General features: G+C 42.2%; 1 protein-coding gene across 7 annotated transcripts in view; it reads right to left on the minus strand.

Annotated features, from left to right (window-relative positions):
• TIAM1 (TIAM Rac1 associated GEF 1) overlaps nt 1–25,984 on the minus strand; it is a 398,067-nt gene that overhangs the window by 166,795 nt on the left and 205,288 nt on the right. Inside the window, exon 2 of one of the 7 annotated variants that reach the window (XM_067739314.1) lies at nt 12,933–13,178. The exons of the other annotated variants lie outside the window; for them this stretch is intronic. The gene's annotated coding sequence lies outside the window, so the exon portion shown is untranslated. The remainder of the gene's footprint in view (nt 1–12,932; nt 13,179–25,984) is intronic. 7 annotated transcript variants of the gene reach the window in all.

Here is a 25,984-nt window from a genome sequence, read left to right on the forward strand (position 1 = left end):
TGGTAATCTTCCCTCTCCAATTTCCTAGATCTTCACTCATCCATATCTTTCCATCAACCACAAAAGTACAACACAGACCATGAGAAAGATAATAATGACTAACCTGGCATCATCCTTGGCTCTTAGAATTCTTACTCACTGGACATGGATCAAATCTGATCCATTTAGGGCTCATGTATATGTGTGTGAGGGGTGGTGTGTATATGCATACATATCTACGTGTATACGTGACTACTGGAATACAAGCTTTAAAAAAAATAAAAAGCATAATGGTATACATGCCCCCGAAACCTTTTTTATAAATTCTGGTATAAATGAGTCAGAGAAAGAAACAAATATTTTACTTTGTGTTAAACAAATATATCAGAAGAAGGAAGTGCAGGGTGAAAAGGAATACAGGTTTTACAGGTGATTTTATACAGCAACAATACTTCAATTTGGAGTTTAATGTATCCCATTAATGGCTTCTTCCCACTCATTAAAACAAAAACATCAACAGCCATGAAATGACATTTCTAATCATAGGTTTGTTGTTTTTATATTGTGTTTTTAATACAGTGTATCCCCAAACCTTTAAGACACAGAAATGAACTATTCAAAATTAACTTGTAATACGTTATGCATATTTAATTCTCAGAAAGACCTCGATATCTCCCTCTGGGATGTAATCAAAACTAAATCTTCTCCATGCCTTTCAGAATGAAGGAAAACACAGCCCTGGCTTTCCAGGAGTAAACCTGGCCATGTGACTACCCCACCACCCTCCCCTGCTTCCATGATATTTCTGAGAATGCAATTAACTGCTGACATTGGCCCAGGCTTCAGTGGAGCAAACACTAACCCTGCCAACTGTTAGTTCTTGTCGAGGCTTGTGCTGTTTGTTTGTTACATATGTTCAATTTCTAATGGGAGTTTGTCAGCTTCTTTTTATTGAACTTGACACAATGGGAAAAGCCCTTAAGGGTTAATTAATTAATCTCAAAATGAAATCTGAAACAGATAATGAACAGGGCTTGAGCAACTGTGAAAGACACCCAACAGCATCAGCCAAAATAAGGGCTGTTCCCAGACCACAGTCATCTCAAACTCAGCTGCATTTCATTATGTCACTAGCCATCAAGTGGTCAGGACTAAGAGATTAGTGCTCAGAGGATGGATGGTGGAGACAGACAGAGTTGGGTGGAAATTTTGAAGCTACTTAATACCCAAATCACCGGGACCGTTACTTCACATCATGAAGACTCAGTTTCCTCACTGGTAGAATGAGAATAATATGGGTAAACAGGACAATCCATTGGAAATCACCCAGGCCACTGTCTGAGCCATGGAAGTAATCAATAAACGCTATCCTGGAGGACAGACTTCAGACTATACTACAAAGCTACAGTAATCAAAACAGCATGGTATTGGCACAAAAACAGAAATATGGATCAATGGAATAGAGAGCCCAGAAATAAACCCACAATCTACAGTCAAATAATCTTCAACAAAGGAAGCAAGAATACACAATGGAGAAAAGACAGTCTCTTTGGCAAGTGGTGTTGGGAAAGCTGGACAGCCACATGTAAATCAATGAAGTTAGAACACTCCCTCACACCATACACAAAAATACACTCAAAATGGCTTAAAGACTTAAACATAAGACATGACACCATAAATGATACCCTGGGTGGGGGGGGAATATGCAATCTTTCATTACATCTAAATATTGATTAGTAACCATAATCTCCAGGCTCTTGCACCACAATTAGAAGCTTTCCCAAAAAAGCAAGTAAGAAAAATAAAATTAGTGAAATCAGTGCCTGAATGTATGAAATCTTTTTCCTTACTGATTACAGTGAAAACAAAACACATGAAGCCTTCAAATGGAGTAGTAAGGCACGGCACATAACAATAGTCACTAGGGGTATCTGGTATCCCTCTTCAATGATGAAGCATAAAGATGAGAAGTGACAACCCAAAAGACCACCGCCTTGTAAAATGATACACCCATTCTCTCGCTCTTGTATGCCTTTGCAAGCTTTTTGAAAAGATTATTGCTAACCAAATTAAAGTCACAGCACATGCATCTTCTAAATATAAGTAACCATGCTGATTGAAGATAACCAGAGACAAAAATTTCAGTGTCTTGGAAAGAATATTGCCAATGGCAAAACATTATTTATTTTTTGCCCCAGAACTTTTCAGGAATGCACAAAGCAAATCAGACTTACTAAATATAAATAAACTAAAAATAAAATATAGATATACTATTTAGGTTTAAAAGGTCACAGTTTTGAGGGATAAAAACCAAATACCTGCTATCTCATGGTAGGAGGTGCCAATAATTAAATGTGTTAGCTGTTAAACTGACTCAGAAAAGCCAGCACCAAAAATATGACTCACATGTTTGAGTAGAAACCCTCAGTTACGGATGGAAGAGACAGAAAGGTCAGATCTGAATTGTGAATTTTAGGGCAGAGTTCCTCTACAGAGTGCGATTACATGACGTGATCACTTTTTGTTATCAAGCGTAAACAACAGCTATTACAGCTGAGACACGGTGCTTAGTGCTTAAGGTTGGGAAGAGGTCGAGGTGGCCCATCAACTCTGACCCCACAAGCCCAGGCCTGGAGACGAGTGGCCTGTTCCTACAGGGCCTCAAGAGCTAGATTAATAGAGTGGAATTTAAAACTACACAATAAAAACCCTGGGTTGCATTTCTTATTCTTCTCTAGACTCTTATTATACAACCCTTATAACTATGGAATACAGACAAGGGCATTAAATCAGGACACAGTTAGAACTGAGAAGCATAAAGAGGAAGCTCAGATAGGAATTATCCTCTAGGTAAGTTCATCAAAGTATGCCAGACATATGCCGTTGACCTGCCCCTGCTATCCAGGTGGGATATAAGACTCAGAGAATAAAAACAGTGTTATTCAACATATAGTTGAGATGTCAAATATCTTGCAAAACTCTCCCCCAATACTATCCACAGTCAATTTTAAGTAACTTCTGGATTATAGAGCAGCATGGCACTGCCTTCCCAGTTATTAGCATCAAAATGATTTATAATTGTTAAAACAAAAAAGATCTTAAAAAAAAAACACTCTTTGGGGAAGAATGACTAAGATAAAGCCAAAAGCAAATGATATCGTGAATATGTATGAAACTCTATCCCAAGGTATGGCTCACCAAAAGCAATAAAATGTAAGACACTTGCTTGGTGGGGTTCCTGAGAGTTTTGGCCTCTATTTGGCTGTGAAAGCTACAGATACATTCATATATTCTATTTACTCCTAAAGCAAAGAAAAGGTCCTTTTTTTCAATTTCCTCAGAAACTCCAAGCCAACCTAAAGGTTTCCTAAGTTGGTACCAGAGGTATGAAAAATGAAAAACAGCAACCACAGAAATAACAGCAGCCTGTGGAGTGAAGAAAAACAGAGAGGACGGGAAAAAAGAAAGGAAATCTTGGAAGCTTAGGGTCCAAAAGGAATCAGGTATATACCGATTAAATCCCAATCTTAAAAAATGTCATGAAGAACCTAGGGGTAAGACAGGAATAAAGACACAGACCTACTAGAGAATGGACTTGAGGATATGGGGAGGGGGAAGGGTGAGCTGTGACAAAGCGAGAGAGTGGCATGGACATATATACACTACCAAATGTAAGGTAGATAGCTAGTGGGAAACAGCCACATAGCACAGGGAGATCAGCTCAGTGCTTTGTGACCGCCTGGAGCGGTGGGATAGGGAGGGTGGGAGGGAGGGAGACGCAAGAGGGAAGAGATATGGGAACATATGTATATGTATAACTGATTCACTTTGTTATAAAGCAGAAACTAACACACCATTGTAAAGCAATTATACTCCAAAAAAAATCCCAATCTTAAGTTTCAAATGCTCTGTTTCTGGGAAGCCATCAGAGAATCTATTTTTAAGAAATCTAGCCTACCAGCCTCAAAATTGGGGGTCCAGTTCAATTCAGTCAAACAGTTACCATGTGTTAAAGGTAAGAGTGATGTGCTAAAATGAGAATATGGGAAAGATTTTTTTTAATGTGGGTGTGGTTACTGAAAATTCAAGACAACAAAAAGATTTTTCCAGCCCTAGTAAACGTTAATAACTGGAATATTATATCCTTGACATGTTTTGAATTTCAAAATTTACCCAACCTCTGTCTCAGATAACTATCTTCCATCACACTGGTGTGTGTGTGTGTGTGTGTGTGTGTGAGAGAGAGAGAGAGAGAGAGAGACAGAGAGACAGAGAGAGAGAGGGAGGGAGGGAGAGAGGGAGGGAGGGAGGGGGAGGGAGAGAGAGAAGGGGGCAGAGAAGACATATTTATAAAGTAAATAGTATAAATTTTATTTTTTTAATTATTTATTTTTAAACACAGTTTTCTTTTTCCCTCTTAATGTTTCTTCTAATAGACTGATCAGTTGTTGAGAAGGGTTTTCCTTTATTTATTTTTTTGGCCACGTGGCATGCCGGATCTCAGTTCCCAGACCAGGGATCCAACCCATGGCCCGTGCACTGGGCGCAGGGAGTCTTAACCACTGGACCGCCAGGGAAGTCCCAACAGTATACATTTTATATTTTTTTCTTAACAAGGATGTGCCACTGAACGTGTTCACTATGATCATTGTTTCACTAAAATCTTTCTTTAAAAAAAAAACTATCTATAAACAATTTTTAAAAATTAAATTTGGGGCCAAGAATTGTAGTTGATGATTTTGAGAGCGGCAAATCTGAGTTAGTCATATAGAAATGTAAGTGGTGATGAATGAGCGTTTGGGGCACAAGATTGGGCAGCATGGATAAGGACGGGAGAGAAGAGGAAAGAGGAGGAAGAAGAGATGAGCACAGACAATTAAAAATAAATAAATAAATAAAAGTGGTTCTCACCTTTTCCCCTCCCTTCCAGAACCACTGGGTACAGTTAAAAAGTAATCCTCGCAGGTTCCTGTGAGCCGCCCTTCCTCCCAACCCAACTCTCCTTGAGAAGATGCCCTTCTATCACCTTGCTAATCCTTTTTTTCTCCACAACCCAGTTGCGGAGAAGAAAGTGATGACAGCAATTTCAATCCTTGGGTTTTTAACATGACTGAACTTCTCCTAAGTCTTTCAGTAATTTGTTTAAGAATGTGCCTGGGGGCTTCCCTGGGGGCTTCCCTGGGGGCTTCCCTGGTGGCGCAGTGGTTGAGAGTCCGCCTGCCGATGCAGGGGACGCTAGTTCGTGCCCCGGTCCGGGAAGATCCCACATGCCGCGGAGCGGCTGGGCCCGTGAGCCATGGCCGCTGAGCCTGCGCTTCCGGAGCCTGTGCTCCGCAACGGGAGAGGCCACAACAGTGAGAGGCCCGGGTACCGCAAAAAAAAAAAAAAACAAAAAATGTGCCTGGAGCACAGAAGCTCCCCTCCATACCAGCTACAAATTCTAAACAGGCTTCGTTGGGGTTTTTTCAGTTGAGGAACAAAACCAGTTCTCCCCTAAAACCTTCATTTTTTTTTTTTAAACATCTTTATTGGAGTATAATTGCTTTACAATGGTGTGTTAGTTTCTGCTATATAACGAAGTGAATCAGCCATACATATACATATATCCCCATATCTCGACCCTCTTGCATCTCCCTCCCTCCCACCCTCTAGGCAGTCACAAAGCACTGAGCTGATCTCCCTGCAGTCACAAAGCACTGAGCTGATCTCCCTGTGCTATGTGGCTGCCTCCCACTAGCTATTGGTTTTACATTTGGTAGTGTATATATAATGTCCATGCCACTCTCTCACTTTGTCCCAGCTTACCCTTCCCCCTCCCCATATCCTCAAGTCCATTCTCTAGTAGGTCTGTGTCTTTACCCCTAGGTTCTTCATGACATTTTTTTTTTCTTAGATTCCATATATATGTGTTAGCATACTGTATTTGTCTTTCTCTTTCTGACTTCCTTCACTCTGTATGACAGACTCTAGGTCCATCCACCTCACTACAAATAACTCAATTTCGTTTCTTTTTATGACTGAGTAATATTCCATCGTATATATGTGCCACACCTTCTTTATCCATTCATCCGATGATGGACACTTAGCTTGTTTCCATCTCCTGGCTATTGTAAATAGAGCTGCAATGAACATTTTGGTACATGACTTTTTGAATTTTGGTTTTCTCAGGGTATATGCCCAGTAGTGGGATTGCTGGGTCATATGGTAGTTCTATTTGTAGCTTTTTGAGGAACCTCCATACTGTTCTCCATAGTGGCTGTACCAATTCACATTCCCACCAGCAGTGCAAGAGGGTTCCCTTTTCTCCACACCCTCTCCAGCATTTATTGTTTGTAGATTTTTTCATGATGGCCATTCTGACCGGTGTGAGATGATATGTCATTGTAGTTTTGATTTGCATTTCTCTAATGATTAATGATGTTGAGCATTCTTTCAAGTGTTTATTGGCAATCTTAAAACCTTCATTAATATGTCTATAGTATACTGACCCCAAGATAATGTGAAATATACTTTCTTTTAAATTTTACTGAAGTATAGTTGATTTACAATGTTGCGTTAATTTCTGCTGTAAAGCAGAGTGACTCAGTTATACATATATACATATACAGTCTTTTTCATATTCTTTTCCATTATGGTTTATCACAGAATATCGAATATAGTTCCCTGTGTTGTACAGCAGGACCTTGTTGTTTATCCACCCTCTACATCATAGTTTGCACCTGCTAACCCCAAACTCCCAATCCATCCCTAACCCCCACCCCCTTGGCAATCACAAGTCTATTCTCTATGTCTGTGAGTCTGTTTCTGTTTTGTAGATAAGTTCATTTGTACCCTTTTTTTAGATTCCATATATAAGCAGTATCATATATGTCTTTCTCTTTCTGACTTACTACAATTAGTATGATAATCTCTAGGTCCATCCACGTTGCTGCAGATGGCATTATTTCATTCTTCTTAATGACTAATATTCCATTGTATATCTATGTGTGTATATATATATATATATATATATATATATTACCACATCTTCTTTATCCATTCATCTATTGATGGGCATTTAGATCATTTCCGTGTCTTGGCTATTGTGAATAGTGCTGCTATGAACATAGGGGTGCATGTATCTTTTTGAATTATAGTTGTGTCTGGGTATATGCCCAGGAGTGGGATTGCTGGATCATCTGGCAACTTTATTTTTAGGTTTTTGAGGAACCTCCATACTGTTCTCCATAGTGGCTGTACCAATTTACATTCCCACCAACAGTGTAGGAGGGTTCCCTTTCCTCCACACCCTCTCCAGAAGTATGCATTTAAAAAAAAAAAACATGAGTTTTTTAAAAACTACAGTGGGGAGGGTATCCACTCACAGGAGTGGCCTGGCACAGGCGTGTCAGAGCCCAAGCAGGGTAGGGGTGGCACCCACAAAGGGAAGGACCCAGGGTTAATCAGAGTCCAGCCAGAGTGAGGAATGGTGGACAGAAGAGCACAGAGGAGCCCTCCTGAAGGGACTCCCACAGGTCCAATCAGGGAGGACCTGAGTTATCAAAATAAATACTACCACTAACACAGTATAACCATTGACTAAAATAGGAAACCATGAGTCCATATAGCTATAAATAAGTAAACTCGAAGTTTGTTGAGAAATAGGGGTTCGACACCGTTTCAAAGTCTCTCTATAAAACGTTTACTGGGCTTCCCTGGTGGCGCAGTGGTTGAGAGTCCGCCTGCCGATGCAGGGGACACGGGTTCGTGCCCCGGTCCAGGAAGATCCCACATGCCGCGGAGCGGCTGGGTCCGTGAGCCATGGCCGCTGAGCCTGCGCGTCTGGAGCCTGTGCTCCGCAGCGGGAGAGTCCGCAACAGTGAGAGGCCCGTATACCGCAGGAAAAAAAAAAAAGTTTACTAACAAAGGGGAAAAGAATAACTTCCTAGCAGGGAAGGCTGGCAGATGCCATCTTAACCAAGAGACTACGGTGAGTGACTATCATCCGAAATGGGGTGGGTCCACATTGGGAGTTCCCAGGGAAGACACAGTGGGAAGGACACACCATCACCATTTAGTGTGTCTGCCAATGGTGTGGAATGTGGATCTGATCTCGAGAAAGCCTCAAGCAAAGCCAAACTGACAGACATGCAACAAAATAACTGGCCTGGGCTCTTCAACAGAGTCAAAGTCATGAGCACCAAGACGGGGGAGCTGTTCCCGACTGAAGGCATCTGAAGACACATGACAACTCAAGGCATCACATGCTGCTAACTGGAAACACCTGTTACTTGAAATGGCGCTGGGGACAAATGACAAGAGTGGAAGAGGGTGTGATGTGGAGCTGACGGTAATGTATCAGCTCATTTCATGATTTTGAGCCCTGTAGGGTGGTTGTGTAGTAGAGTGCCCTTGCTTATAGGAAAAAAACACTCATGCCTGGGGGTAATAGCAATTTACTCCCAAATGACTGAGAGAAAACAACATTCTTTATACGATAGTGCCAACTTTTCCCAAAGTCTGTGACAATCTCAAATTAAAAACAAAATTTGAAGCCTGATTGTTTATTTATTCTAAGTTACATACACAGGGACAGAACAGTTATGGATCATTTGTCCAAGGAGACATAATTTAGCAAGTGATTTGCTACATTAAATATGAGAAGGAATGAAAGGATGTATAAAATTCGCTAGTTTCATCTTAGGAAAAAATCAAACAAAATCCCTTTAGCCACACGTGTTCACGTGCCCTTCTGTCCTCACCAGAGTATCTGAACCCTCAGTCAGCAGGTTGGTGTAAACTCAGGGCCCTGCTCTGTCTTTTCATGCCAAGCCACTCCTACAACTGTTGTTATCACTCCAAGTACATGTTAAGTGCATGGTACACTCAGCAACACCTCCCGCCAGCCAGAACACTGCCAGGAACTAAGGAACCAGACCAAAATAACTGCCGAGTGTTCTGCTTTCAAAGTCCAATTGCCACAGACTCGGAAAACAATGGTACTAGTCCCAGATCCTCCCAGACAGCTCTGCGATGCAACCACACTGAGCCTCGGTTTTGTCATCTGGAAAATGGGAAGCTGGCATGATAATCTCTCATGCTGATCAATTCCACCAGCATCGAACAAAGGCCTCCCCAGCCCTGGCCCTGTCCTCGAGGAGCTCCAGTCAGCAGAGACGGGGGCTTGCAGATAGATGGAATGTGTAATGATCTCATTTCTGAGCACAGATTTGATTCTGTTCAGGAAAGAGACAGCATGAGAAGAGGGGGAAGTTACAGGAAGATGTTGAGTCTCCACTGAATTTTGAGCATAGAAATAAGGGGCTCCCCCAAGTAGAATAAAGGGCTGGGGAGGAAAATTCACCCATGGGAGTCTAGTTACTTCAGGCAGTCAGCACTACACAATGGGTTGCTCTGGCGCCCCCTAGCCGTGTGACCTTGGGTAAGTTATGTAACCTCTGCATTTCCTTTCTCCGTTTGTAAAAGGGAGAGAATAAAGTTACCCAGCCCGTCCTTGATATGGTTAAACGCTTTAACGTATTCCACATGCACCTATATAGGTAACATTTAATCTATACTTAATTATTAAATTATAAATATGTGATATGTAATAGTATATATTAATAACATAATATTTAACTATTTTAAATATTTGAGAATTTGATCTACATTCAATATAGTCTAAATGCCTTGGTCTCTGGGAAGGTTTCATGCTTCAATATATTCTACAAAAGACCCTGGCACATAGTAAATACTCAATTAACATTCATTGATATTTATTACAATGATATGGTTTATGAGGATTATAACTTGGTGTGGCTCAGAAAGAGGGTGCAGTGTGTGTGTGATGAGCGTGGGGTGGCTGCAATTTGTGCAACCAGCCAGGACCAGACTAGCCAGCTGCCAAAGGCTGTAGCCCACGAGATGAGGAGTGTGAACTTGACTCTGTCAGTAGCGGGAGTCTCTCTGTTGTAAGTCCTCATTTAGAACCTATCGATTCTCGATTTAGCACACTGAGTTATCTGGTGTGACAGCCAACAGTAAACCAAAGGCAGAGAGTTCAAGGGACCAGTGGCTGATGGGAAGGAGGAAGAAGGGACAGAATACCACACCAGATGTGACAGGAGGAAATGAAGCAACATGAGAAGAACAGTGCAATTAGCTTCATGGCCTCACCTTTCCGGGCCTTCCAACCTCAATAACTTCTACTTGACCAAATCTCAGCTGGAGAGAAAAGAAAAAAGAAAGAAAGAAAAAACTGACTACAGATTAAATTATGCTCCACATACTCTGTTGAAGATGACTGAGAAAGTATGAAATGTTTTAAATGCTTCCAAAATTATTATTAAAGATGAAAAGCTTTGGAATTTATAGGGGAAAACATGTCTTAGGTGGAAAAAAAATCACACGGCTGGAATTCCACACTCCTGGATAGGAAAGTCTGGCTGGGATCCTCCTGAAAGTCAAGAGAGCTGCTGCTCAAACGAGGAAACTCGATGACGTGGCCTTCTGACCCTGAAACTCAGGGCAAGGTGAGGTACAAAGACAGACATCAGGGAATAATCTCTGAAGTTAGCACAGATCCACAGAGGAACCATCTGAAAAACCCAAATCTGATTATAACTAGAATGCATCGTGCATGACCAGACATTAATTTTGGATCTTTACACAGGTTATAAATACATCATCAGGCAAAAAAGCAAAGTCCCCAGTGCAGCACTTAAAAAAAAAAAAAAATTCCCTTCTTCCCCATTCGCGGGAAGCTCATGAACACCTAAGGTAAAAATAAATCCGGAATTCAGATCAAATAACGAGCTACCAAGTCAATCATGAACACCTAAGGTAAAAATAAATCCGGAATTCAGATCAAATAACGAGCTACCAAGTCAATCCCCTACCAAGTCAATCCCCCCCAAGGTCTTCCTAATAGACACACCTCACCTTCAGAAACGCTTAAGATTCAGTTTATAACATGAAATTGTGACGTTAAATTTATTCCTTTTTCACCTGGGAAGTGAGGAAATGTAGCTTCCCAGCCCAGACAAAAAACCTATGCGGGGGCCACATGCCTGTGTCACGGCCAATGGAATACAAACTCATATGATGTTGGCCACTTCCAGAATCTAGCCCTGACACCTCCCCTGAGACCCTCCGGGTGGTGCCTCTTCTCTTCCCTACACATCAAATGCAGAGAAGCCAGAAGCCAAGCAGGTAGAGCAGCCTTGGGTCCCTGAATGACCTTGTGAAGAAAGAGAACCTGCAATAGATTGACGAGGGCAATCATAAACCTCCGAGTACACGAAGCCACTGAAATCTGGGGTTGTGTGTTAAAGGGGTCAGCCTATCTAGACAAAAAACTGCCTTGGGTTAAAGAACGTTGGTGAGAATCTTCTGGGTGGTCACAAAGCTACCAGCTCCAAAAAACTCCTTGGAAATTTACCATCATGGAAGTGAACTTAATTTCACAGACTTACAACTGAGACATACCGGATTCCTGAAAACCCAGCCTTACTAGCTACCTTTCAGAAGTAGAAGTTAACCACTCCCAGGTGGAAACTCCCAGCGACTGTGTTCTCTCCTAACAATTTACTGACACCAAAAAGGCAAAGCCAACTAAGATGATCTCATGATCACAGCCAGCAACCCTAAAGGAAGGGCTACCCAGCAACGTGGGATGTGAGCAGGAAGGAGGACGAAATTCATTGAAAGAAAACCTATTCAAGGCAGTACGGCAAAATGTTTACTTCTATAGCACAGTGTAATCTGTATTTTTAGACACTGACGTGTAGCTCGGTGACTGGCACAGCAGGATCCCTATGACAAAGGACCGCATCTCAACCTCTCTTTAGAGAAAGGAGAGTCAACATGTCTTCACAAGTCAGCAACACCTGCATCGGCTTGGCAGGACTCACAATATGTAAATCATGAACCGTCTTACGCTGGTGCTGGAACCAAGGAGGAAAACCTGGATTCCCTTGCCCAGCGTCTTCACTGTCACGAAATGTTTTCTGACACTGCTTTGTTGGTGCACAGAGAGGAACAGGGTCAAAAATCGCTCACTCTGGGGAATTAATATCCTCCAAAGCGAGACAGGAGGCCCTGAATTGAGCTGCCAGTTTTCTAAAAAGGGGAAGGACCCCACCTAGGGAACAGCTGATATTACTAAGAAAGTGTCTTCTCTTTAATGACACCACCCAGTGAAAGATAGAAGCTTTAAACATGGAAGTGAAATCACTCCAAAAATGTCCACCAAGGTTCCCGGTAACTTGGGACACAGATTTTGGCCCAAACAGCCATGGGAGCTGGTTTATCATTATGTCGGAGTCAACTTAGTCATTTCTTAAAAGACTCATCCTCCCACACCTGGGTCTATGGATCAATTTCAGAACAGGTCCATTTCCTCCGTGTTGGAGTGTAGCAGTGCACAAAGGGCAGTTCTTGGACTGGGGAGACAGGGGCGGGGGGTGGGGGTGGTGGATGGGACACTCTATTTTTGACTCAGCAGTCTAATTATCTCTGTCTACCTCTTCACAGGGAAAGAGAGGATTGAACAGTGACTGAGAAATTAGCCTCGAGGGCCAGGAAGTCTATGGGGTGAGACTCTCAACATCACTAAACTTCAATTTCTCATCTGTAAATGGTAAGAAGTCAGTTCTAGTGATTGTTCCTAGTAACACTGTACCACCACCATCCTACCCCCAAGTGACCAATGACAATTAAATGTAATAATATGCAAAAGCACATACTTGACTTGGAACGTAAAAGATGGATCAATAAAAGTTATCATTAGCACCTATCACTCAGCATGTAATGTCAGAGCCCTTGCAAACAGTAGGAAAACAGAAATAAAGAGATTTCAGGGGTTTTAAGAAGACTCCCCTCGTTCACAAAATACATTCCCTACCCAGCTGAATAATAACCAAAAAATCCACTGTTAGATGTTGATTTTTAATTATTTCTCGAGAAACACATACCTTTCAGAGAAGTAAACTTGCGCCTTATCAGTATGAACCATTCACTGAATCCACAGATAATAGGAGGCCCCTTTTACAGACAACAAACTGAAGCTCAGAGAGGTCAATGATGTTGCCCAAATTCTTAGAAGTAGCTGAGTGGGAATTCCAACGTTGGTCCATTGGACGATAGATAGATGGCCTTTTCCTATAGAATTCTGCCAGATACTAGTAACTGCATTCCTTCCGAGGGGAAAGTTTTTATAGCTAGAGAGAGTGAAAGGAAGAAAAGAGAATATGAAAACATTATGTAGATGGAAGGAATGAACAGGGCAGGGCATGGAACAGAAAGGAGTGTCAGGAAGCATTTTAATGAAGGTAGGGCTGCCCCACGAGAGAGAGCTCATCAACCTTCTCAAACTCACATCACACACAACCTTTAAATTATAGCAGCTACTGGAGCAAAAAATAGTGTTTATATGCATAGAGTACATCCTATATATTATAAGCTACAACGAGCTTTAACTTAAATCTTCTGGCAATACACTGAGTGGTAGAGAAGCAAGATTTTCATGCATAAATTATCTCTTCTAAGAATTTGACGACTTCCCTGGTGGTGCAGTGGTTAAGAATCCGCCTGCCAATGCAGGGGACATGGGTTCGAGCCCTGGTCCAGGAAGATTCCACATGTCACGGAGTAACTAAGCCCGTGCGCCACAACTACTGAGCCTGCGCTCTAGAGCCTACGAGCCATAACTACTGAGCCTGCATGCCACAACTACTGAAGCCCGCGTGCCTAGAGCCTGTGCTCCGCAACAAGAGAAGCCACCGCAATGAGAAGCCCGCACACGGCAACAAAGAGTAGCCCCTGCTCGCCACATCTAGAGAAAGCCCGTGCACAACGAAGACACAACACAGCCAAAAAAGAAATAATAAATAAATAAATTTATAAGAATTTGAATACATTGATTCGGGGGAAATATTTGCTTTGAGTATTGTTGATAACTCTGGAAATTCAATAAACTCCTTTCCTTAAAGATTGACACAGTACCTACAAAAAGTACTTCTGAGGGGGAAAAACACCAGGAAAGTCACTTAACTCTGAGAATTTTTTTTTTTTTACCACATTTACTTTAATAACAGATCCTGGCACTTGAGTTTTAATGATATTCTGAGTCTTTGTGGAGACTCCCATATGGGTTCCAAAAATCAACACTTGCAACATTTGTAACATTTGTAAGTGAACAGAATGTTGGTTCACAATCCAAAGAGAGGAAAGAGAGACTGTTCTTTTAATGTCATTTATGACGTGCGGGGGCAAAATAATTTATACCAAAAAAATGAGGAGTTAAATAGAGTACATTTTAAAAAAATTGATAGGCAGATGCTTTTAAAACAAGAACATCACCAGAGTGCTCATCTCCTTGGTAAATGCAGCCCAAATGGATGGATTCTGAGAAGTTCTAAAGGAAGTATAAAATGAGATTCCTCGGGCTTCCCTGGTGGCGCAGTGGTTAAGAATCCGCCTGCCAATGCAAGGCACACAGGTTCGAGCCCTGGTCCGGGAAGGTTCCACATGTCGCTGAGCAACTAAGCCCGTGCGCCACAACTACTGAGCCTGCAAGCCACAACTACTGAAGCCTGCACACCTAGAGCCCACGCTCGGCAACAAGAGAAGTCACTGCAATGAGAAGCCCGCGCGCAGCAACAAGGACCCAATGCAGCCAAAAATAAATAAATAAATAAATTTATTTTTAAAAAATGCAATTCCCTTACAGTACACAAACAATTCAACCACTACTAGGAATACTGATTAATGCTTATTGAGGATTTATGCTATGCATTCTACATGTGTAAACTCATAATCTTCCCAATAATCCTGGGAGAAGGAAATTATCATTATCAGGATCATTTTACAGATGAGGAAACTGAGTCTACGAACATTAAGTCTCTTATCTAAAAGTGCTTAAGTGGTGGCCTGGTGGGGATCACACTGATCTTTACTTAGCTGGAGAGGAGGAAAAAAAGACTGAATATAAAGAAAAATCAGGAGAGCCTTCAAGAGTAGGATTTAAGCTTATTTTCACAACTGTGGATAAGTGATGACTTGGGATAGGCTGTCAAGACATTAAAATGTTAGTGCAACCAGTGGACTCTTGGACCTTTTTTATAAGGAAGAAAAAAGGGCCAACACAGTCAAAACAGATCATGAAAAGAAAGCATGAATTTCTTTAAATTGCTCCCACTGCCCTAAATATATACAGCAAAACAAGCAGAGCAGACATCAGGCTTCTCAAACTGGGGCCCATATTTTTCATCTCAACTCAATATATAGATGTATAGCCTGGTTTCTTTACTATTATGTTCCATTACCTTGTTTTGGTAATGTTGGCCCCAAACCACTAACATTATTTAATAAACCCCAAAAGGGTCTCAACCCTCAGTTAAAAATCACTGCCCAGATGGAAATTACAAGTCTCCACATGAAGCTATTTGTATTTCTTTTAAACATTCATGCTTTTAAAGGGCAGGGGTCACATAACCTTGCTCACTTTAGCAATTCTGCATAGGTCTTGGGAGTTGACGCTAAAACAAAGGTTCTCAGAATAGGATCCCTGGAGAACTTTCAAAGGCCTTTGAACCTTCTGGAATTGGAGACAAAATTATGTGCATAGGCATATCTGCATTTGTAAAAAGAGCACTTCCATGGCTTTTACCAGCTTTTCAAATGAGTGGAACCCACAGAAGTTTTGTGTATGAATGTATTTATCTCATGAGGGTCACCAAACCTGGCAACCAAACTACATAAAGCTTCCCCTATATATAAATAAAATTAACATGCCAGGAGAGCAGGTCATTCCAGCCAAGATGGCCATGAAATTATGTCACAAAAGAAAGAGTAGCAATAGAGCAGAACATATACAGCATTCATTCATTTATTCTACAAACTTGAGTGCCTACCAAGGAAGATTGACCATATTAAGATTCTGGGTGTTAAATTAGGAGAGGGGGTTAAACTAGAGGGTCCCTGATGCCTTTGTGGTGTCCTAGCGCTACGACACTAGGATTCTGGAATCTGCAGAACGGAAGACTGTCACCTACCTACATTTTCTGTCCAACAGAGAACTGACAGAATGTTAAGCTAATTACTTTCAAAATCATTGCTTCATCACTGCTTATTCCTAATTAAACAGCCGAAATATTTCAAGAAAAGGTTTGCACTGATTTAGACAATCGTGAAGTGCAGCCACCCTCGGATGAAAAGGGGTGTCCGCATTTCACAAAGGGGAGCATTTTATGGGGAGTAAACACCTGAATGTCTATTAAGACAAAAACGTGGGACTTCCCTGGTGGCTCAGTGGTTAAGAATCCACCTGCCAATGCAGGGGGCACGGGTTTGAGCCCTGGTCTGGGAAGATCCCACATGCCATGGAGCAAGTAAGCCTGTGCGCCACTAGTGAGCCTGCGCTCTAGAGCCCGTGAGCCACAACTACTGAGCCTGTGAGCCACAACTACTGAGCCTGCGTGCCACAACTACTGAAGCCCGTGCGCCTAGAGCCCGTGCTCTGCAACGAGAAGCCACCGCAATGAGAAGCCCGTGTACCACAACGAAGAGTAGCCCCCCTCACCGCAACTAGAGAAAGCCTGCATGCAGCAACGAAGACCCAATGCAGCCAAAAATAAATAAATTTATTTAAAAAAACACACACACAAACGTGGCCTTCTCCTCACCCTATGGTTGGGGCAGAATCAGCCCTCTCACTGAAAATGCATCAAGACTCTAAGTGGTTCGCTTTTATCAGATCAAAGGTGATAAAATAATTGTTTGGGAACTATGATAGCATTCATCCTGATGGAACATGTGTACCATGTCCCCAGGCCTGAGGTTTCCTTCCCTGGGGAAGATCCATGTACAGTAAAGCACAGGAAACTCCCTGGCTTCACTGACTGCTTGGACTGCTAACGGGGATGGGTGGGCAGGGTCACTCACCTAGTTTGGGAAAATGACCCCCGCATGCCTAGCTCAAGCCTCTCTCTTCCCTCTCTCTTTGGGGTCTCCCAGGCCCACGGAGAACCCAAGGTCTGACCCACTCTGGATCATGTGGTAGGTGAGTTTAGAAGGTAATTTTAGTAGGGGGGCCACCTACTATTGTCCAGGGCTAGGTCTGCATAGGTGGGCAAGTCCATCTAACTCTTCCAGGTAAGGATTTCAAGAATCTTACTGTTGCCCTACTTCTAAGCCACAACCTCCAATCCCACATCTATCAATAACGAAGCTGACTTTTTGATCTCCACCTGCTGACTCCTCTGTCTTTCCCAGTTGGTTCAGAACTTGGGCAGGGAGGAGAGCTTCTCAAATCCCACTGGCTCGATCCTCTCCACATTCTGGATTTCAAGTGGGTTGACAGCCCTTGAAAGACTGTGCTTGAACAACCCATAGAATGGGAAAAAAATATCTGTAAATCATGTACCTAATAAGGGACAACCCAAATGTCCATCCATGGATGGATGGATAAACAAAATGTGGTATATCCATATACTGACATATTATTCATCAATAAAAAGGAATGAAAGTAGGCTACACACTATAACATGGGCAAACATTATGCTCAATGAGAGAAGCCAGTTACAAAAGACCACATATTATATGATTCCATTTGTATAAAAAAAATATCCAGGATAGGCAAATCCATAAAAAAAAAATAGAGTAAATTAGTGATTTCTTAGAGCTAGACGGGAGTAAGGGTGGGGAGAACAGGGAGTGACAACTGATGGGTACATGGGTTTTGGGGGGATGGGGGTAATTTAAACACTCTAAAAATTGATTGTGTTGATTATTGCACAGTTCTGTGAATATATTAAAAATCAATGAATTAAAAAGAAAAAAAAAAAAGACTGTGCTTGATTCGGCTGTTACTTTGTAATTTTAGGACAGACTACCTGTGCCAACTTAATCAGACAACTATATTACATATACCCATCCTTAAGCAGCTGTCACCCAGCAGAGAAACTAAAACAGGTAACTACTGACCCAGCTCAAGAGAGGATTTCAGAAAAAAGGTATCTTTCTTTTTTTTTTTTTAATAAATTTATTTATTTATTTTTGGCTGTGTTGGGTCTTCGTTTCTGTGCGAGGGCTTTCTCTAGTTGTGGCGAGCGGGAGCCACTCTTCATCGCGGTGCACGGGCCTCTCACTGTCGTGGCCTCTCTTGTTGCGGAGCACAGGCTCCAGACGCGCAGGCTCAGTAGTTGTGGCTCACGGGCCTAGTTGCTCCGCGGCACGTGGGATCTTCCCAGACCAGGGCTCGAACCCGTGCCCCCTGCATTGGCAGGCAGATTCTCAACCACTGCGCCACCAGGGAAGCCCAAAAGGTATCTTTCTTTACGTGAATGCCCAGTCACAGAACTAATGGCAGGGCTGCAGGGTGGAGTTAACAACACTTTGGGCAGTTACAGCTCCCAGATCTTTGCAGAGAGAGTATTTCATTCTATAATTCAAAGTGCATTTCCAGAATAAGAAGTATTCAAGTGTGAATATTTTGATACACCCCCTAAGGCTTTAAGTTCAGGATAAATTATCAATGGTTAATAGGTGGTCAAGAGACTCAACTCTGCAGAATAACTACCTAAGAACTCAAAACAAATGTTCTAAGTAGATTTTTCTATTCCCAACTCTGATTAGCAAGACCTGCCAATTTCATCATGGTACAACCAAGAAAATCTAATACTTGGGAAATAAATCTTTGGGGCTCTGAGACTAGAAGAAAAAAGTTCTGTAGATAAATCTTCTTGACATTATTTTATCATTATCTTGACAATGTTATTAGACAGAAGAAATCTGATTCAGCCCGGATTCTCCTTCAAAACGTTCCCTTTGTGTCTTGACATGACAAGCTGGCCTCCGTGGTAGAACCAAACTTTTTGTGTCTCTAGGGCTTCAGTTTCATTGTATTGTGTAGGTGGGGTTTTTTTCTGGAGCTCTAATTTCTGCTGCTCTACATGCTAAATGCCCAGATGGCAACATAAGTAAATCATCTTTAGGAAAGATGAACTGATAAACAATAATAATAATGCACATTCAAAATGAGCTCAATTGGTATACAAGTATCTGTTTGAGTCCCTGTTTTCAATTCTTTGGGGCACATACCTAGGAGTGGAATCACTGAGTCATACGGTAATTTTATGCTTAACAATTTGAGGAACCATCAAAATCTTTTCCACAGTAGCTGCAGCATTTTGCATTCTCAACAGCAATGTCAAGGGTTCCGATTTCTCCATGTGTTCACTAACACTTGATATTTTCCTTTTTTTATTATAGCTATTCCAGTGGGTGGACAGTGATCTCATTGTGGTTTTGATATGCATTTCCCTAATGACTAATGATGCTGAGCATATTTTCATGTGCTTATTGGTCATACGTATATCTTCTTTGGAGAAATGTCTATTTGTCCATTTTTAAAATTGGGTTGTTTTTCTGTTATTGTTCTCATTGAGTTCTATGACGAATGTTCATAGCTACACAATTCACAATAGCCAAAAGGTGGAAACATAAATGTCCACTGGCAGATGAACGGATAAACAAAATGTAGTATGTATACGTAATGAAATACTATTCAGTCAACGAAAAGAAATACAATTTCTGATACACGCTAGGACAGGAATGAAGCTTGAAAGCATTATGCTAAGTAAAATAGGTCGACCAGTCACAAAAGAACAAGTATTCCACTTATGTGAAGAATTGCCTATCTGGAATACGCAAATTTGTAGAGACAGAATGTAAAACAGAAGTTGGAGGTGGGGATGTTATTGCTTAATGGGTACAGAGTTTCTGTTTGGGATGAGGAAAAGCTCTGGAAAAAGATAGTGGTAAAGGTTGCACAACGTCATGAATATACTTAAGTTGGCTGAATTGTTCATTTAAAGATGTTTAAAATGGTAAATCTTTTGTTATATATATTTTACCACAAAAAAATCAGCTCAATTTTGTTCACTGTATGCTTCCAAATATAATTTGTCAAAAAAAAAATATTCACAACATAAAAGAAGGACAAAGATGGTTGAGTCAGGGGGCCCTGAGGCAGCTGTGAAGAGGAAACAGCATTCAGGTTAGGTGGTATCAAGCTCAGGACACTTCCAGCTCTACGCTGATTCATGTGCTAGGGTGGGAGAATTCTTCAACCTCTCAAAGCCTCCTTAGTTACAGGATCAAAAAGGGGGTGGGGGGCTGGGGATTAACCTCAGATGGTTACTGTAGGGATACAGGAAGTCACCTGCCTGAAAAGCCCAACACAGGGACAGACCTAAGGGGACACTCAGTACGTTTAGTCGGCCTTCACCTCCCCCCTTCCTAAGACCGCAGTCTTCTCCACATGATTTGAGCCCAATCTAGACACTGCCCCCTCCATGCTCTTCTGTGTTTTTTGAAATATTTCATGACAGAATTTTAAAAGCAAGTAAAAATTGCTCCTTATATAACATATTGATGTAACCAAATTGATGGAATTAAGTGTAAGAAAACATTAACCCTCCCTGACATCTTTCAAAATCCAACTCAGGGAGAAGGAAGAAAGAAGTCTAGAAGGAAATATGCTACATGTCAATAGTGGGTACCTCTGGAGGCAGGCCAAGGGGTAGTTTTGATTCTTCTCTTTTTGCTTGTCTCTATATTCCGACTTTTCTGTAATGAAGGTGCATGATCATTTAAAAATATTATTTACAAAAGAGAAAGAAGAGGCTAGCTTGGAGTTCAACTTCTCTCAAATCTTCCTTGCCTCCTCTTCCCCTCCCCGACCAGAGTCCATCACTCACACTCACGTATTCCATCTGCCTCATCACGATGTAGAGGACAGTTCTAGCTCACATTTACTGAAGGTGTGCCAGTGCTGGGCACTCCTCTAAGTTCTGACACATGCTAATCCATTGACTATTTGCAACAACTTGATGAGGTGGGTACCACTGTCCCCCATCTTATGGGGGAAGGAACAGAAGCCCCAAGAGGACTGTAATTTGCCCACAGTCACTCTAGTGATCTGTGACAGAGCTGGTCCCCCACCCAGGCAGTATAGCTCCTGAATCCGCATTCTTAGCCTCAACACCCTGCTCCCTCCTAGATGGACTTCTATTGTTGTCACTGCCTTTCTCTTTGGCACTATGCAATGACATTCCTGTCACCTCTGCCACACTGAGACAGGAGCTGCCCCCGACGGATCTCCACCTGCAATATCCATCCCATACTAGGTTCTCTAGTCCAGCTACTGAACTGGTCACTACTCAATTATATGTCCCAAACCAAATGAATTTTTTAAATACTTGTATAGAACACGTACGCCTCTATTTCTATTTCCATGATAGTGGTAAGCAGTCACTGATAATTAGAGCCAAGTGTGGCTCATTGATCCTCCCACATAGCTCAGGCATGAGCCCCTCAGCCAGGAAGCAGTTAGCCAAATGTTTCTTCAGGAAACGGGTTCGCTGGTGAAGTTCATGGGAAATTACTAGGTGCGCTTCTGACCTTCACAGCCAAAGTTAAACACAGACTAGTCATACAGAAGCCATGAAAAGTAGTGCTATAGACACATCAGGAGAGGAAACAGAAAACAGGGGCCGGATAATCATGTCAATCACAATCATTTCACGATGTCCACCTACTGCAGTTAATGGAGCTCCACAGACAGGAAATGGAGAGAACTGGCTTAGAACTGGTTAAATCCAACAAAGGTTTAATAGGAGAAAAGAATAGAAATCTTTTAAAAGCCCCAATATCACTCATTTGACTCCAGCCTAAGAGCAGAGAAATAATGACAACAACAATGAAGTTGACAGTTTGGGGGAGGGGACCAACCATAACTCAGACACTGGAGAAATATATTAATCTTCTTAACAGTTCTAGAAGGAAAATACCCACACTTTATAAATGAAGAATCCAACACACAGAGAGTTTAAGTGACTTATCCAAGGTCACACAGCTAGTAAGTGCTAGAACTATGATTTTTATTCTGTCTGCTGCTCTTAGCCTTTTTTTCTGTCTCTACCTTTCGGAGAGCTACCTCAGAATTCTAGGATTCTATCTACAGGGCTCTTGACACGGCCATGAGCAAACATTAGCTACCCAACTTGAAAGTCTGACGTTCACGCTGAAGGCAAAGATGTTTGCATGTTTTGGCTTCCAAACAACAAAGTGGATTTCTAGGTCATTTCTTTGCAGAAATTATTTATGTATTTAAGGAACATTCCAGTAATGTTCTCACCAACTAGAGCTCCCGGAGCACAAGGAAATCCCACCACATAAGAAGAGATGATCTTTCCATTACTGTTCCACCAAGGTAAACAAACACACCAACACTAAAACAATTAAGGATTTTTGACAGTTCAACAGTGCTCACGGACAGTCATGGAAACACACGTTCTGAGGGTGTGCTTTTGGAATTGACTCAGAAGGGCCTTCATCTAAAATAATACACACGTTTATCTTTTACCTGTGGAAATATGGATATCTTTCTACCTCTTAGGTCATAAAGATGGAAAGAAACCAGGAATCAATGGGCTGGAGGTGCCACATGGAGGAGACATTCAAAAGAACCATACTACTCAACATTTTTCCATTATGTTGTTTATTTCCACATGCAACTCTAAATAAGGCAATATTACATTATAAAATCAGTAACATACTTTATAGTGGCATTTGGGAATTTCTAAAAATAGAGCTGAAGACTCTATTTAAAATAAAGAAGTCCAATATATCCAGACAAAACTCTAATCCAAAAAGATACATGCACCCCTATGTTCATAGCAGCACTATTTACAGTAGCCAAGACATGGAAACAACCTAAATGTCCACTGACAGAGGAAAGGATAAAGATGTGGTCCATATACACAACGGAATATTACTCAGCCATAAAAAGAACGAAATAATGCCATTTGCAACAACATAGATGGAACTAGAGATTATCATACTAAATGAAGTCAGAAAGAGAAAGACAAATACCATATGATATCACTTATATGTGGGATGTAAAATATGGCACAAATGAACCTATCTACAAAACAGAAACAGACTCACAGACATAGAGAAGAGACTGGTGGTTGCCAAGGGGGAGGGGGTTGGGAGGCTGGGGTGAGCAGATGTAAGCTATTATATACGGAATGGAGAAGCAACAAGGTCCTACTGTACAGCACAGAGAACTATATTCAGTATCCTATGAAAAACCATAATGGAAAAGAATATTTTTATAAAATGAATGCATATATATAACTGAATGACTTTGCTGTACAGCAGAAATTAATACAACATTGTATACTGACTATAATTCAATTTTTTAAAAATCAAAAAAAGATAAAATAATGAAGCCCACCTCTCTGCAAACTGTGTATTTCACACCATTCCCATGTGCTGCCAACGTTTGCCTTTCTCAACTGCCATGCAGCGTCCCCTTGTGGAATGACCCCTGGCTCTGGCTCCAGAAGGACTGCGGCTGTGCATATAAACACTCTGATCCTGGCGAGAGCCAGATCCTTCACTTCCCTCCCACAGGTTAGCAGCTGAATTCTCCATCCATCAATGACTATGACCATAACATCTTCCCATTTGTATTTTTTGGTTCTGTTCCATTTTTTAAACCAATGCCCTCATTTATCAGGAATGAACTCAAGCAGCTTCTTCTGGAGAAAGACATGGCTCTCTCCTGCCTTTCTGTTGACCCAATTCACTTGGGAAACTTTCTGGAGAAACAGGGTTAAGGTGAGGGAGATGTCTCAGGCCCCTACATGAGAATTATCCATTACCAACTTGGAACGCAGCTGACATTGAAAAAGGAACTCCTTACCTATTGGAATATCAAACCAAAAAATGGAAAGAAAATCAAACAACCTTATCAGTCAACTCTACCATGCTTCAGTCCACACTATGAGATCCCAGACAATCCATAATAAGCCATAAGGACCCATGAACTAGGAAAAAAGAAGTCCTCTGCAATGATAGTACTGAAGAACTAGGGCAAGTCCCTATAGCCCTCTCCCTGTAGATGTGCATGGTAATACACTACCCACCAGGTAATACTTGCCAAGGACTTAAGATGCTAGATGAAAGGCATTCGTGAAACGCAAAATCCCTCTTATTGTGTTGGGCCCAGAGGCTGTCCCTCTAAGTTCTTTGCAGTGGTGATTAAAGCCATCCCCTTCCATCCCTTCCCTACCTTCCATTGATGTGAGGTTTAATTAATGTGCACTTGGGGTTTAAGATCCCTAGATGCAAAGGTGACCCGATGTGAAAGTTATTATTATTCTGTTCAAAGTACACTGGTAAACTAACATCTGTGGACAAGTTTACCGCATGACACTTAAAATGGGCTAACGAGGGTCAAATACCAAAATATTTAGGAAGGGATTTTTGAAAGGCTCAGGTACCCTCCAGCTATGTTCAGGCCATCATGAGGAGGTAACACATAGGACAAATGGTTCACTTTTCTAAGAACCAAAACATGATCAGACTGAACCAAAATGGGGTGTGTGAAGTGGAAAAGAGAGTCGAACCTGATTACAGACAAGAAAGGGGCTCTCAGAGCAAAAGAAGAGGAGGATTTTTCTGTTTTGAAGGTAAATGAAGCATCTGACTGCAGAGAACCCTGAATGATCTTGGAGCATTTCTCGAGCACTCTTTTTTTGTTTGTTTGTTTTGTTTTGTTTTGTTTTGTTTTTGCAGTACGCGGGCCTCTCACTGTCGTGGCCTCTCCCGTTACGGAGTGGACGCGCAGGCTCAGCGGCCATGGCTCACGGGCCCAGCCGCTCCGCGGCATGTGGGATCTTCCCGGACCAGGGCACAAACCCGTGTCCCCTGAATCGGCAGGCGGGCTCTCAACCACTGCACCACCAGGGAAGCCCTCTCGAGCACTCTTGAACTCCATATGGAACTCATCAGGTACCTACCCTGGCATGGTTAAAGACCTTTTCCTCATCAGCTATGAAGAAAGAGATTTGCACCTAGAGAAGTCAAAAACAAACAAATAAACAAAAAACTTACTAATAGAGACCCAATAACACCAGTGGGATCAGGGCTGTGTGAGCCATAACAAAGTCGAATCACTGCTCAGACATGAGGATTACTGGCCACAAGGGTGAGAAGGAGAAGGCTGTCTGGCTTACTCTCAACACTGCAGGCAGAAGGATCCTATTAAAACCTCAGTCAGGGGGCTTCCCTGGTGGCGCAGTGGTTGAGAATCTGCCTGCTAATGCAGGGGACACGGGTTCGAGCCCTGGTCTGGGAATATCCCACATGCCACGGAGCAACTGGGCCCATGAGCTACAAGTACTGAGCCTGCGCGTCTGGAGCCTGTGCTCCGCAACAAGAGAGGCCGCGACAGTGAGAGGCCCACGCACAGCGATGAAGAGTGGCCCCCACTTGCCACAACTGGAGAAAGCCCTCGCGCAGAAACGAAGACCCAACACAGCAAAAATAAAAAATAAATAAATGAGACAGAAGGAAATAACTGCCCTGGAAAACAGATTAAAAAAAAAAATTTTTTTAAAAAAAAAACCTCAGTCAGATCATGTCTCCCGCCCACCATCCTCCAAAGGCCTCCCTCCTACTGCCCCCTCCCCTGACCACACTCACCTCCTGGAGTCTCCCCCTTGCTCTCTCCAGCCAGGTCCCAGTGGCCTCCAACATGCCAGGCCCAACCTCAGCCCCTCTACCTGGATCACTCCCCATCTGTTAACAAAAGATCTCACTCCCTTAACCCCTTGCCACCTTTGTTTCGAAGTCACCCATGCAATTCCCTAACCCCCTTGTTTAAAAGTTCAAACTCCCAGCACTTCCTAGCTCCCTTCCTAGCTCCCTGGTTCTCCACCACAATGATCACCTTCCAACACACTCCACGTTTTAACTACTTCATCACTGCCTATCTTCCGCCCCTAGAATGTCTACACACGCGTGCAGAGATTCTTCTGGGTCTCGCTCACTCCTATACCCTCACAACCTGGAAGTGCGCATGGCCCTAAGTGAGGGGCTCAATAAATATTTGTGGAAGACGTGAATGATGACTTCAAAAAAGTAAAAGGTTTCAAGGAGAAACGCTGAT

This window comes from Pseudorca crassidens, chromosome 5 (genome assembly GCF_039906515.1).
Source record: "Pseudorca crassidens isolate mPseCra1 chromosome 5, mPseCra1.hap1, whole genome shotgun sequence".
NCBI classification, from domain to species: domain Eukaryota; kingdom Metazoa; phylum Chordata; class Mammalia; order Artiodactyla; family Delphinidae; genus Pseudorca; species Pseudorca crassidens.